General features: G+C 47.5%; 1 long non-coding RNA gene across 1 annotated transcript in view; it reads left to right on the top strand.

Moving 5' to 3' along the window:
* Nucleotides 1-1152: 1152 nt before the first annotated feature.
* The window catches only part of LOC114102503 (uncharacterized), a 45586-nt gene continuing 33916 nt past the window's right edge, over nt 1153-12822 (top strand). The window contains exon 1 of the long non-coding RNA XR_003584522.2: nt 1153-1241. This is a non-coding gene — a long non-coding RNA (uncharacterized lncRNA). The remainder of the gene's footprint in view (nt 1242-12822) is intronic.

Here is a 12822-nt window from a genome sequence, read left to right as displayed (position 1 = left end):
GAGTTTGCTCTCACCTTCTCTCTTTTTTTGATAAGCCCAATAAATCTGCCCCATCACGTCACTGAGGCCACAAGGAAATGTAATCCTGCCAAATGTGGGTGCCAAGGAGAGCTGCCAAGGTCAAGGGTACAGAGAGCAGGAGCCAGTTTCTGATTTCTGCAGGTCCAGTGTGTGCACAGGAGTAGGGCAAGTGGCTACTGGGTGTCCAGAGGGGATGGGGTTGACGACCCCACAGAGGGCATCAGGAGCTGCAGATGCCCAAGTCCCTTGCATAAAATGGAGCAGTTTTTGCATGTAGTCCACGTGCTTCTCCCACGTACTTCAGATTATCTCCAGGCTGCTTACAGTACCTACCATAGTGTGCCTGCCAGGGCAGAAGTTGTTATACTGCATTACTTAGGGAATGATGGCAAGGGGAAAGCCTGTCGGTGTAAGACAAGCTCTTCTCCCCCACTGAATCCGTGGACATGGAACTCACAATGGGGAGAGCCAGCTGTACTGTGTATGTGCACGGGTGCCATGTGTATGCACCATGTGTGTGCATGGGAGCTGAGTGGGTATATGAGTACAGTCTACAACTGTGTGCCCGTCAGGGGTGTGTGTGGGAATGGGTTTGGACTATGCAGGCATGTGTGCTGGGTGTATGTGTTTTGGAAATGTGTGTCCTGTTGTGTGTACAAGTGTACCTGTGTGTGGCATCCCAGGTGCCACAGACCTGTGGGGCAGTACAGGGGGTGCTGGTGTGGGTAGGCCTGCTCCAGTTCAGGAAAGTCTGAGGACTCATGCTTCCCACCTGGGTGCCGCCCTTTCCCCTAGGCAACACGCCGAGGCTGCAGAGGGAGGCAGACTGCCTGTGCCATCTCCTTCCCACCTGCTTTCCAAGTCAGCTCCTTTTAGCATCTTCCCCTCAGCCTCAGGGCAAAGAGCCTTGGAAATAGATGAAGCCAGGATTTGACACTCTTCTGGTGCATCCAGAAGTCAGAGAAGGAAAAGGAAGAAAAACAAGAGGGACTCAGGTTGGCGAGAGCGCTCGAGTTGGGATTTATGAAATAAAACTTCTGCCCCAGTTTCCTGCCTCCAGCCTCACTGTAAGTGCTGACCCACTTCTGGCTATTTTTATTTGTTTCTTTGAAAACGCTCGTGGTGTGATGAGGGCTGACTCTTGTGGATGCTGTTCTTACTCCTCCCGCCGTCTGAGTCCCAGAGTGCGGCCCTGCCCTCCTCACTCCCAGTAGTCCTGGGTGAGTACAGATCCGAAGGATGGTGGGGGTCCTCGGTAGTGTGACAAAGGAGTGACCCACTTCCTCACAATCGGAGACGCAGGGCACGCAGCTGCTACCTGCACGCAGGGCTTTGTACCGGGCCGCCTTTGTCTGGTTTTCCTCTCCGAGCCGCAGACCCCATCAGAGCCGCGCCTGCCAGTTCCTGCGTCCCAGGGGCAGGCTGTCCTGGGGCTCTTGCCCCAGTTTTGCACTTTGGGCCTGGGCGGTGAGTGGGTAGCCACTTATCTAGGATCACAGCTTGAGTCAACAGAGCGACCGGGAAGTGAGCTCGGGGTCCGGCCTCACATGGACAGTTGGGGATGTTTACTTTTCTCTTTGAGCAAACTTTGATTTACTCTTTAATAAGTTACCACTGAGGATGTGGCTCTGGAGAGGTTTGACTTGGCATTCAGCCCAAGTCACATATTGATAAAGGAGGAGAGGGGATGCAAGTCTTTACGTTGTTCCAGCTTTATCATTAACTCCAGGTTTGGAAGGGGACTTACCTCCAGAGGCCAGGGTTCCCTGTGTGCCAGGGGGACGCCCCTCAGTCCATGGGGTATTGGGCCTCCTTAGTGGAAAGGCGGTGAGGCTCAGGCCACAGCACTGTTGAACCCCCTGGAGGGCCTGAGAGATGAAATAAAGGTGATCTTGAGTTCAGACAGGCCTGACTGGGTCCCAACTCCGTCCCTTACAGTGCCACCTGGGGAATCCTCCACTTTTTTTTGGCCTCAGTTCCCTCATCCATGAGGTGAGGGGACATTCAACAAGAGCAAGAAGCTTACAGGATCAGTGAGGAGACGGCAAGGGTCAGACGGGATCATGGGATGTGGAGAGACTAGGCATAGCAGCTCTCAGGGTTATTTCTTAGGTCATTTTTATTGTGTGGAAGAGTCCCCAGGATGTCACCTGCATGGGGTGGGTGAGTGCTCCATTCCTCTCCACTTTTCCTATTTGGGTCCATGTGGGTGGATGGAGCTGCCCTTCAAGGGTCAGAGCGAAGGAATGCCCTTGCCTCACGCCCGGAGGACACAGGTCCTTGGGGGTCAGGGCGAAGCTTCCTTCCCTTCTGCTGACAGCATTTCCTCATTACATGCAGCCGTCTGCAAACAAGGAAAATGTGAGAAGAAAGAGGAGGCACTTTGGGCCCTTGTCATAAGCCCCGTGACCCTTGGGTCCCTGCTTTTTCTTTGCTGGTCTGCAGGGGCCCAGGGCTTGCATGGGGAGGGAGAGTCCCCTGTTCAGGGATTCCAGTGGCCTCGCTCCCGAGTGCTGCGGTGGTGAGCCACCGAGTAAACCGCGCTCTTTGGCGGGGGCGTTGGGGTAAGGAGAGGGTCCCCAGGAGGGTCACTGTGGGTACGCAGTGCCATAGATGTGCAGGGTAGGTCTGCTGCTGGTGAGAGGTGCCTTATCTCCAGAGCGTCTCGAGACCAAGACCGTCGACTCTAGGTTCACAGGCTCAAAGCCAGGCCACTTTTTACAGTTTTAATTGCCATGCACCAGTGAATCCAAATAGTATCAGTGATGCCATCTCCTTTCACTGGACAACCAGTGCTTCTGCCCACTCCTGGTGCACCCTGGCTGAGTGGGGTAGAAGGAGATCATGTGGCCCAAAGACAAAGGAAACTGGGATTCCCCCCCCCCCCCCCTCTTTCTAAAAAGCAAGCCTGGAGAAGACAGATACTCAGGGTTTCCCAGGCATCAAAATTGTTCCTAAGAGAGGAAGAGAGGGGCACGGTGTGAAGGGAGCCCATGCTGAGGCTGGCTGGCCACACTCCTTTTGGGGGGTCTGGGAAGCAGACCTGCAGCCAGGCAGACAGCATGGAGGTGAGGCGAGGGAACTGTAGCATTCCCACGGACCATGCCTCTGCCTCCGACCTGAGTGCTCATGGGTTCTCCTGCCCTGCTGCTTCTGCCACTCTGGTGACAAGTGCTCTAAAAGCTCTCCTACCAACATCGCACCCTCAGAACCACCTAGTGAGGTGGACAGAGTCATGCCCAAATTTAACAGGTGAGGAAGTCAGGGCCCAGAGAGGAGCATGGAGCTTCTCTGTCAGGAAGTGGTGGGTCTGGGACTCAATGGCTCCAGTCTTCTGCTCCCATACCTCACTGTGCTCGAGGGCCTCAGAGGCCTTGGGTATGGCCTACTGACCATTTTAGGGGAGGCACAAGCCCCAAGCATGATAAGGCCAGCTTATCAGACGGGCAGAGAGTCTCAACAGACAGACAGACAGTGTCCAGAAGGGCTGTTTTTTGCTGTGTGCTTTGGGGAGAGGCAGCACTTATTTTCACAGAAGTTTGTGTGTACAGGGGCTCTTGAGGCACCTCCTTATTGATTGCTGCAGTCCCACCTGAGGCAGGCCTATGGACCAAGTGCCTCCTTGTTTCTGGGTGTTTTGGTCAGAAGCACAGGAGCAAAACCTGCCATCATCTCTGTGGGGATTGGCTCATCTCTACCTGCACGCTGCTCAGGGCTCAACCCTGGAGGAAGTTTCAGGAAATGGGGGAAATGTCCTCTGTGGAGTCTGCCTGCTGAGGTGGGAGCTGGTCCCATGGAAGAGCCTTGTTCCAGCTCCTCATGGCCTGATCACTGGGTCCCTGGGACAGGACCCCAAGCTGAAGGGCCATCCTGAAGAAAGGGCAAGCACAGAGCTTCAGGCTGGCTCAGGCTAGCCCAGGGGTTGGGTGCCCAGGGAGCGAGGGGCCAGAGCTCGAGGTCTGTGTTCAGCCCTGCCCTGCTTGCAGTGCGGACTCTAGGTTCACAGGCCGCTATCTTGGAGAAAGAAGCCACGCCCACGCCCACCTTGTTCCGCGTGGTGGTGGCATGAAAGGCTGTTGGGAAGGGGCGAGGTGCCGCTCGGCCACTTGCTCTGGAAATTGGATACTGGAAACCCAGGGTCTCCCAGCCCCCTCACAGTTTAAACAGACCCATATGTGCCTGATCTCTGCTCCTGCCAGCAGCCTGCTCTTCTTCCTCGCCCAGGTTTCCCAAGTTCCAGCATTTGGCCAGCTTCCTGGGGACAGACTCTTTCAGGTCTAAACAAATGCTATGTATGCAGCCCATGATTCTTTTTTTTTTTTTTAATCTTGGACAAAGTGGATTCTTTATTTTTCTCTAGAAATTTTTCCTCCATTATGTTCATCAACGCAGAGAGGCAGAGCATTTTGTGGAATTATTTTAAGTACAACCTGTGATCATAATTTCACATCAGAGACTTTGCTGAGCAGCTGTGGGGAGGAACAAAGGGCCTAGGGATGGTTTAGGGCCTGGGGGAGGGGAGGACTCAAGGTTAAGGCCAGGAGCAGGGGCAGCTAGGAGGTGGCCGTACGCCCCAGGGGGAGTAGGCCTCCTCCTGGCCTCCTGTCCACACACACCTCATTGGCGATTTTGTCTGCCGAGAACACTGCACACAGTTCGTAAGAACACATAGACTGGGCTGAGGACTAAGATTCAATTTAACAGTCCACCTGAGAGCTTTGGCCAGGGATTGGGCGGGCCTGGCTTGAACCTGGGTCCTGCCTGTTGCTGGCCTCAGCCAAGTCATCTGGGAGATGGGGATAACCAGTGTGGCAGTCAGTGTTCTGTTTCTATATCACACACCCAGCTCAAAGACATAAGGAGAGAGAAGGTGATTGATTTTGACTTACAGTTTTGGAGGTCCGAGACCATGATTGATTGGTCCCACTGTTTGGGGCCTGTGGTGAGGCAGCACGTCATGGTGGTGGCATGGGGTGGAGAGAATCCAGTCATATCATGGCCCAAGGGTGAAAGAGAAAAAGAGCAAGGGGCTGGGGTCCTCCCACCTCTTCAAAGGCAAGTCCCTAAGACCTCCCTCCAGACCCCACCTTTTACAGGCTCCACAAGCTCCTCAGCACGGTGATGCCAGGGACCAAGCCTTCCACACACGGTCTCGGGGGGCCACCCTGATCCTAACCATTGCACACACCGACCCCATCCTGGGGCGGCTGTGAGGAGGAGCTAGGAAAGTGGGGAGGGGTTGGTATGGTTCAGGAGCTCATGAGTGTTCAGGATGCTCTCTCATCCCCCAAATGCAGGAGGGTCCAATTTGCAGGCTTGGTTTTTGCAACTGATTAATTCATTCATTCATCGACTGAGCACCTGGAACTCCTAGGTGTTGGGTTGGGAGTGGTCGGGCTACAAACACGTCAATATGGGGATTAATATGCTATTAGATAAGCAAAAAAAAAAAAAAAAAAAAAAAAAAAAAACCCAAACGTCTATTGAGTTAAAAGTAATAATGACTTCCAAGGATATTTAGGTAGTTTACAGAAGAGTCTTAACAGATGGTCTGTTAGGAACAACGTGAAAAAAAATGTATGGCATTAGGAAAAATGGGAAGCTGTCTTATTTCTAACCATTTGAGAAACTTGTTGCTTTTCAATACAACTGCTATCTAAATTAATTTCTTAAAATAAACCCTGCTTTGTACCTGGAAGCCTTCAGTTGGCTAATCTGCCCATAATGTGCATGTAAGCAGTCTGGTTTGTCCCAGTGTCTCCATGACCTATGTCCTCGGAAGGGCAGGATTTGCCAGGGACTGTCCAGTTCTAAAATATGATGGCCTTAGGAACCAGAAGGCAGCCAGCCAGGTCTCTTGATGGCACTTCTGGTGTGTGTGTGTGGGGTAATGGGTTTCTGCTCCATTCTGCTAGAAATGTGGGACTCTCCACCTCCAAAGGTTCATGCTGGCCCAGGTGGGCAGCTCATGTTTTCCATGGAGCAATTAATGGGACATTGATTTGTGTTAATTTGCATAGCTCGTCCAAAGGCTAGAACTTTTTTTGTTCCTTCCTTTCATCTTGGTCTCCCTGGCGGTGTTTTGGTCTTGTTGTGACTGCCTGTCTGTCTTCTTTGGCCCTGAGCTGCTGCTGGCCCTCTGTCCCGAGGGGAACAATAGCCCTGGTCACTGTTGGGTGGCCAACCGTACCAGGCCCAGGGTGTGGAGCAACTTTCAGTCCCGCTGCTCCTCTCCGTGTCTCCGGGGTGGCTCACCCGGGCTCTGCTTTCTTGGAAAACAACAGTGAACTTTGTTCGACCAAAGCCCTATTTCCCAAACTCTGGTATTTGTTCTCTGGCCCTCCTCCCTGCAGCTGCTCCCAACTGCTGACCACTTCCTGTGCACACTGAGCTGCTTTCGCTGTTCCAGCACTTCTTGGAAGACAGCCACGGGGCCCCGAGGTAGATGGAGCACAAGCCCTACCACGGGTGGCCTTGGCCTGTGGACCTGACTGCGCCACCAGGGTGCAGGGACAGAGGTGGTGCGGGGACAGAGATGTATGCTGCCTGACTCAGGGTGGGCATTGTGGCTCCAAAGTCCCATTGCTTTGCCAGCCTCACACCTCTGGGTGCCTACAGAATGTTAGAATCAGGAGGAAGCAAAAAAAGCAAAAAAAAAAAAAAAAAAGCACATTGACACAACTAACGTCAAAAGAGACAAGTGATAAAAGGGAAAGGCTTATTTTTGGAGCCCTTGGTTTCTGAAACTCCTTCCGACTTCGCACCCTCTCGTCCCTCCCACTTCTGTGCTCTTTGTCTCTGTGGGGACCTTGCATATCTGACCCTTCCCTGGGCCTGGGCCCTTAGGCCTTTCTGGGTTCCTGGATCTTGGTGTGAGCCCTTCCTTGGCTTCTTGTCTCTCTTTTGCTTCTGTCACTCAGCCTGTCACACCCCAAATCTGACTGATGGGGTGGCTGACTGAGAGTGGCTGTGGCTGCTGGATCTACAGCAGCCCCACTTGCACACCCAGGCTTCTCGACCCCACCGACTTCATCTGGGACACAGAGTGGGTCTTGATTGGCTGGAAGAATATTTGAAATAATTTGACTTAGTTATTGACATTTAAGAATAGGAGATCACAAGACAAATTTAGATTTTTTGAGCTCAACTTGCAAAGCTGGAGAGCCAGCAGGTTGGGGTCTTGGCTTATTCTTGAACAACCACTAGTGGGAGCCAAGAGGCTGCCCCCGCCCCCGGGGCACACTTTGTCCACTCCGCCACATGGCCGCGATGACAGGACGAGTCTGCCTGGACTCAGAGCCTGAGAATCAGCTGCCACTGACCAACTGGCTTGTCTCTCCCCCGATTCCTAAGCACCTCGTTCAGGAAGTGATTGCCGGGCAATCTACTGGGCATCTCAGTTGGCCACTTCTGCTCAGTGGCATTTTCTCAGCAATCATTTCCTGGCCTCTAGTGGACTCCAACCTATGTGCTGCTCACCGGGTCATTGCAAATCTTGTCGAGGCCGCTCAAGCCCTTGGTGTCTCCAGGAGGTCTGGCCTCTTCCATTGTTGAGAAGGCTGAGGCCACATAAGGTGCGTCCCCACGCCTCAACATCCTTCCTTTCCTCCTCTAGCTCTCTGCTTTTCTCCCTCAGTCCCTGCCTCCTTCCCTCTTTCTGAATCTTTCTGTCATCACTTTTTTAAAAATGTAAAATTAAATGCACTATGGAAAGTGTTGAAGACAGGCTGTTCAGCTCAGTGATTTATCAGGAAGTCAGTGCTGTGGGGTGCTTACCAGCCAGGTGAAGAAATACAGCTGCCCTTGGTGCATGCACTCTGGGTTCCCCTGCCTGCCCATCCTCCAGAGGAGGGCACTACCCTGGTCTCATGGTAAAAATGTCCTAAATTTTCTTTATCCTTTTATCGTGAAAATGTGTATATTAATGTTTATTGCAGTTTTCTTCACAATTGCTAAAACTTGGAGGCACTGAGAGTCCCATCAATAGATGAATGAGTAAGATGGAGGTCCATCCAGATAACAAATGTCACACAGCCACAAAAATACATGGAGGGCTGGGATCATGCCTGTGATCCCAGCTACTCGGGAGGCTGGAGGCAGGAGGACTACAAGTTCAAAGCCAGCCTGGGCAACTTAGAGACACCCTGACTCAAAATAAAATTAAAAAGTGCCAGGGATGTAGAATGCTTGGCTAGCATGCAAGGGGCCCTGGGTTCAATCCCCAGTACCATCACCACCACAATAGCAAAAAGTCACGGAGGACCTTCAGATGAATATTGCTAAGCGACAGAAGCCAATCTGAAAAGGTTCAGACTCTGTGACTCAAATTATATGACACTTTGAAAAAGACAAAACTCTGGAGACAGTGAAAGGATTGGTGGTTGCCAGGTTCACTGGAAGGGGGTATGAATGGGGGGAGCATGGAGGGTTCTTAGGGCAGTGAAGCTTTTCCTAGGATGCTACGAGGGCAAGTCCACCAAAGTTTACATTTGTCAAAACAGAACGGGGGACACCAGGAGGGAACCTAAGGTAAGCTATGGGCTCTGAGATGGTGTGTCAGTACAGATCACCAGCACAGCAAATGCAGCACTCTGTGGGAGGGGAGGGCAAGAGGGAGGGTGTGCATGGCCAGGTGGGAGCTAGATGGGTATGTTTGTCTCCACCTTGCTGCAAACCTAAACCTGCTTCACCCAACAGAGCTTTGTCAGAAGGAAAAAATGCATATCCTTATACTCTAAAGTTTAGCTCTGCCATTTTGACAACTTCTTATAAATGCAACTGTACTACTATATATTCTTTCACTTGTGAAATCCACCCACTTGGCTGTGTAGATTAATGTCGAGCGATAATCCCTGAATAGTACTGCATTTTCAAATGTGGCACAACTTGCTCTTCTGCTTGTGATGGACATCTGGGCTGTGTCCAGGCCAGGCTATTGGGAGTGATGCTGCTACGGTCATTCTTGTGCTGTATATTGGTGCATACTTGTGAGCATTTCCAGGGTGGTACTTTCAAGTCTGGAGTTTTCTTTGTGGAAAAGTTTTGAAATTATCAGTTCAACTTACTTAATAGTTACTGAGTTATATTTTCCTTGTGTCAATTTTTTTTTGTAAATTTTATTTTTTAAGGATTTACCATTTATCTAAGTTTTCAAATATATTGGCATGAAATTGTTCCTAGTATCTTCCTGTGATCTTTAATAAAGCTGGGTTCTGTTGTAATGTCTCTTTATATGTCTGACACTGGCGATTTTAATCTCTTTTTCCCCCTCAATAAATGTTGCTAGGATTTTTTAAAAAAATCAATTTTATCACTCTTTCCAAAGAATCCAACTTTTGGTTTTGCTCACCTTTCCTTTTTTTTTTTTTTGTTGTTGTTCTCTAGTTCATTAAATCCTGGATTTATCTTTCTTCTTTTTCTTTGGGTTCAATTTTCTGCACTTTCTCTAACTTCTTGACATCTGCTTAATTCATTGATTTTAAACTTTTCTTATAATCTAGTATATGCAATTAAAATGATAAATATTCATCTCAGCTGTAGACTTATTCCACAACTTTTGAAATATAATATTTTCACTATCATTCCATTAAAAATTTTACATGTTCATTTTGATTTTTCATGGGTTACTTAACAGTATTTTTGAATTTTCAAATGCATGGAAGTTTCCTCATCATTTTGGTCATCAAGTTATAGCTTACTTGAAATTATTTAGAATATATTTTGTATCATTTCAGTTATTTGATATTCACTAATACAGGCTTTGTGACTCAATAGATGGATGATTTTTGAAACTGTTCTCTGTGTGCTTAAATGGAATATGATTAGTAAGTAGTTCTGAGCTCAGAGTTCTGTATGTCCATGAGGTTATGGTTGCTGGCTGAGTTGTATGAGTCTTCTATGTTTTTACTCATTTGTCTGCCTGTTAGGTCAGGCAATTGAAAGTGGTGAGTTAATTCTCTTATTGTCATCATGAATTTATCAATATGTAGATGTGCTGCTTATTGCTTTATGTATTTTGAAGCATATACAATTTTATAATGTCATAGCTTTGTGGGAAATTGGAACTTTTATTACTAAGAAATGCCCTTCTTTATATTCAGTAATGTGTTTTTTGCTTTAAATTCCATTTTGATTGATAATTTTTATAGGTAATTCAATTTTCTTTGGATTAGCATAATATATATTTTCCTCTACCTTTTCTCCTAACCATTTTGTATTCTTAAGTGTTATATGCTTATCTTGTGAACACTAAATAATTAAAAAACCCATTCAGTCTGGCAATCTTTGTTTTTTATTTGGAGTGTTTAGTCCATTCATATTTAGTATAACTCCTGTTATATCTGTATTTAAATACCCTATGCAATTGAGTGCTTTTCTTTTAAATCTTGGGCTTTATTTTTATAGTTCTGGGGATTGAACCCAGGACCTTGTGCATGTTAGATAGGTGCTGTATCACTGTATTACAAACCTAGTCCCTTAGTTAGTGTTTTCTATTTGTCCCATCTAAATTTTATGATCATGTTTCTCTAACTTTATTGCTTATTTTTAAATTTTTAATGTATTTTTCTAGTTGTAGGTGGACACAATACCTTTATTTTATTTTTATGTGGTGCTGAGGACCGAACCCAGTGCCTCACGTGTGCTAGGTGAGCACTCTACCACTGAGCCCCAGCCCCAGCCCCCTTAATTGCTTATTTTAGATAGATTTTTAAAGCATCACACTTACTTTATTTCTTTGGAAATTGCATATTCTTTTTACTACTCTTTTGGTTATGAGCCTAAGATTACAGTATGTATTCTTATATCAATGGGTACTTTTTACTCTTCAGGCATTTGAAGAATCTGGACCACTCTTCATTTACTTTCCTCAAATTTTATATTATCATCATGCATTTTAAACAATATATGTTTTTTGAATATTTTTTTTAGTTATAGATGGACACAACATCTTTTATTTCATTTTTATGTAGTGCTGAGGATTGAACCCAGTGCCTGATGCATGCCAAGCAAGCCACTCTACCACTGAGCCAAAAACCCAGCCCTAAGCAATGTATGTTTTTAACATGACAAAATTAAAAAAAAATTTTGGTCACTGTCCATTTATATTTACCTAAATACTTTCTCCTCCTCCTCTTCCTTCTCCTTCTTTTGAGGCAGGATCTTGCAGTGATGCCCAGGTTGACCTCAAATTCCCAGGCTCATGGGATCCTCCTGCCTCAGCCTCCTGAGTAGCTGGGATTACAGGTGTGTGCCACAACACCCAGCTCTATACTTGCTTTTAAAAAAATATTTATTTCCTTCTGTGTCTTTTGCTTTCCAACTGCAGCTATTTTCCTTGGTCTTGAAAAACAGTCTTCCCTTTAATGTGAGTGATAAATATGCTGATTTGGGTTTTGTAAATTTCTTTAATTCATCTTCATTCTTGAAGAATTGGCGGGGAGCATAAAATTTTAGGTTGACAGTCATTCATTTTCAGCATGTTAAGACTTTTCTGTTATCTTCTATATTTAACTGTTTGAGACATCAGCTGTCTAACTGTGGCTCCTGTGACCACAATCTGCCTCTTCTCCTCTCACTTAAGATGTTTCCCTTTGCTCTCATTTTCAGCAATTTTACTATGATGTGCACACTGCTTTAAAGGTCACCCAAAACACCCCAGTTGCCCCTCCGGTGGGATTTTTCTCAGTCCCCACTCTCTTTGGTCTTGGTGCAGAGCTCATCATGGCTGTGCTGTGTGCCCCTTTCTCTGGAATTCTCTCCTCACTTGGCTTCAAGGATGCTCGGCTTTCGGAGCCGCCTGCCCACTCATTCTTTCCCACCTTCTGCTCCTCTCTTCCACGTCCTAAGGTAGGGTGTCCTGCTCCTGGTTCTCTTCTTTCCTCCTCTCACTGCTCCTCTGATGAGACCCCCTGCTTTGGTAAATTGGTGGCACCCACAGCTCTGTTTGTGTGTGGATACTCAGATCTAAATATCTGGCTCAGGCCTCTTGCCAGGGTCTCAATTTTGCATTTCTGAATGACGGCTGGTTTTTCTGTCTGCATGACCTACGAGTCCTTCAAAAAACATTTTAAAAGGTTGAGCTCACACTTTCCATCCACAGACTTCCTCTTTCTTCTCGTTGCCCATGCCTGCTAATATCACGACTGCCTCCCACTCTCATTTCTTCCCTCCACACCACGCTCTTTCCTTTCATCTCCTCTCGTTCAAATCCCATAGGCTTTAAAGGGCCAGTTCAAGGCGTCCTCTTTAAGAAAAGCTTTGAGTCCTGTTTAAAAAAAAAAAAAAAAAAAAAAAAAAAAACAAACTGTGAATTTCAGCAGTGAGAGACGTTGTTCAAATTGAGGCTCTGTCACTGTGCCTCTAGAAGGTGTTCAAACACTGTGAACCTGGGATTTATCGTCCATAAAATGGAAGCCTGAGTGGCTGACTCATGGGTGCATTGGTAAGGTCGAATGAGTTATTTATGAATATGTTCTACTCCTTTTACCAGACTGTACACTCCTCGGAGTGAGGGTCTTTTTTTTTTTTTTTTTTTTGATTAATCTACATGTCCCAGGTGCTTCTTTAGCCGTGATCAAATGAATGAATGCTGCACAACTTGCCAGACAGCCTGGTGCTGATGTCAGCATTTAATTCACCAGTTAGAAAGAGCAAGTCTGCTTAATGCCCTTTAGTTCCCCGATGCACACAGCCACCACTTGAACACTCTTATTTTGTTCCCACCAGCTTGGCTTAATATCAGATGGCTGATGAGATGGGAAGTGACGCAGGCTCTTTAGACCCACCCACCCTCTGTTTGCC

Source organism: Marmota flaviventris, chromosome 12, assembly GCF_047511675.1.
Source record: "Marmota flaviventris isolate mMarFla1 chromosome 12, mMarFla1.hap1, whole genome shotgun sequence".
In the NCBI taxonomy this organism is placed as follows: domain Eukaryota; kingdom Metazoa; phylum Chordata; class Mammalia; order Rodentia; family Sciuridae; genus Marmota; species Marmota flaviventris.
This window is presented reverse-complemented; position numbering and strand designations above follow the sequence as displayed.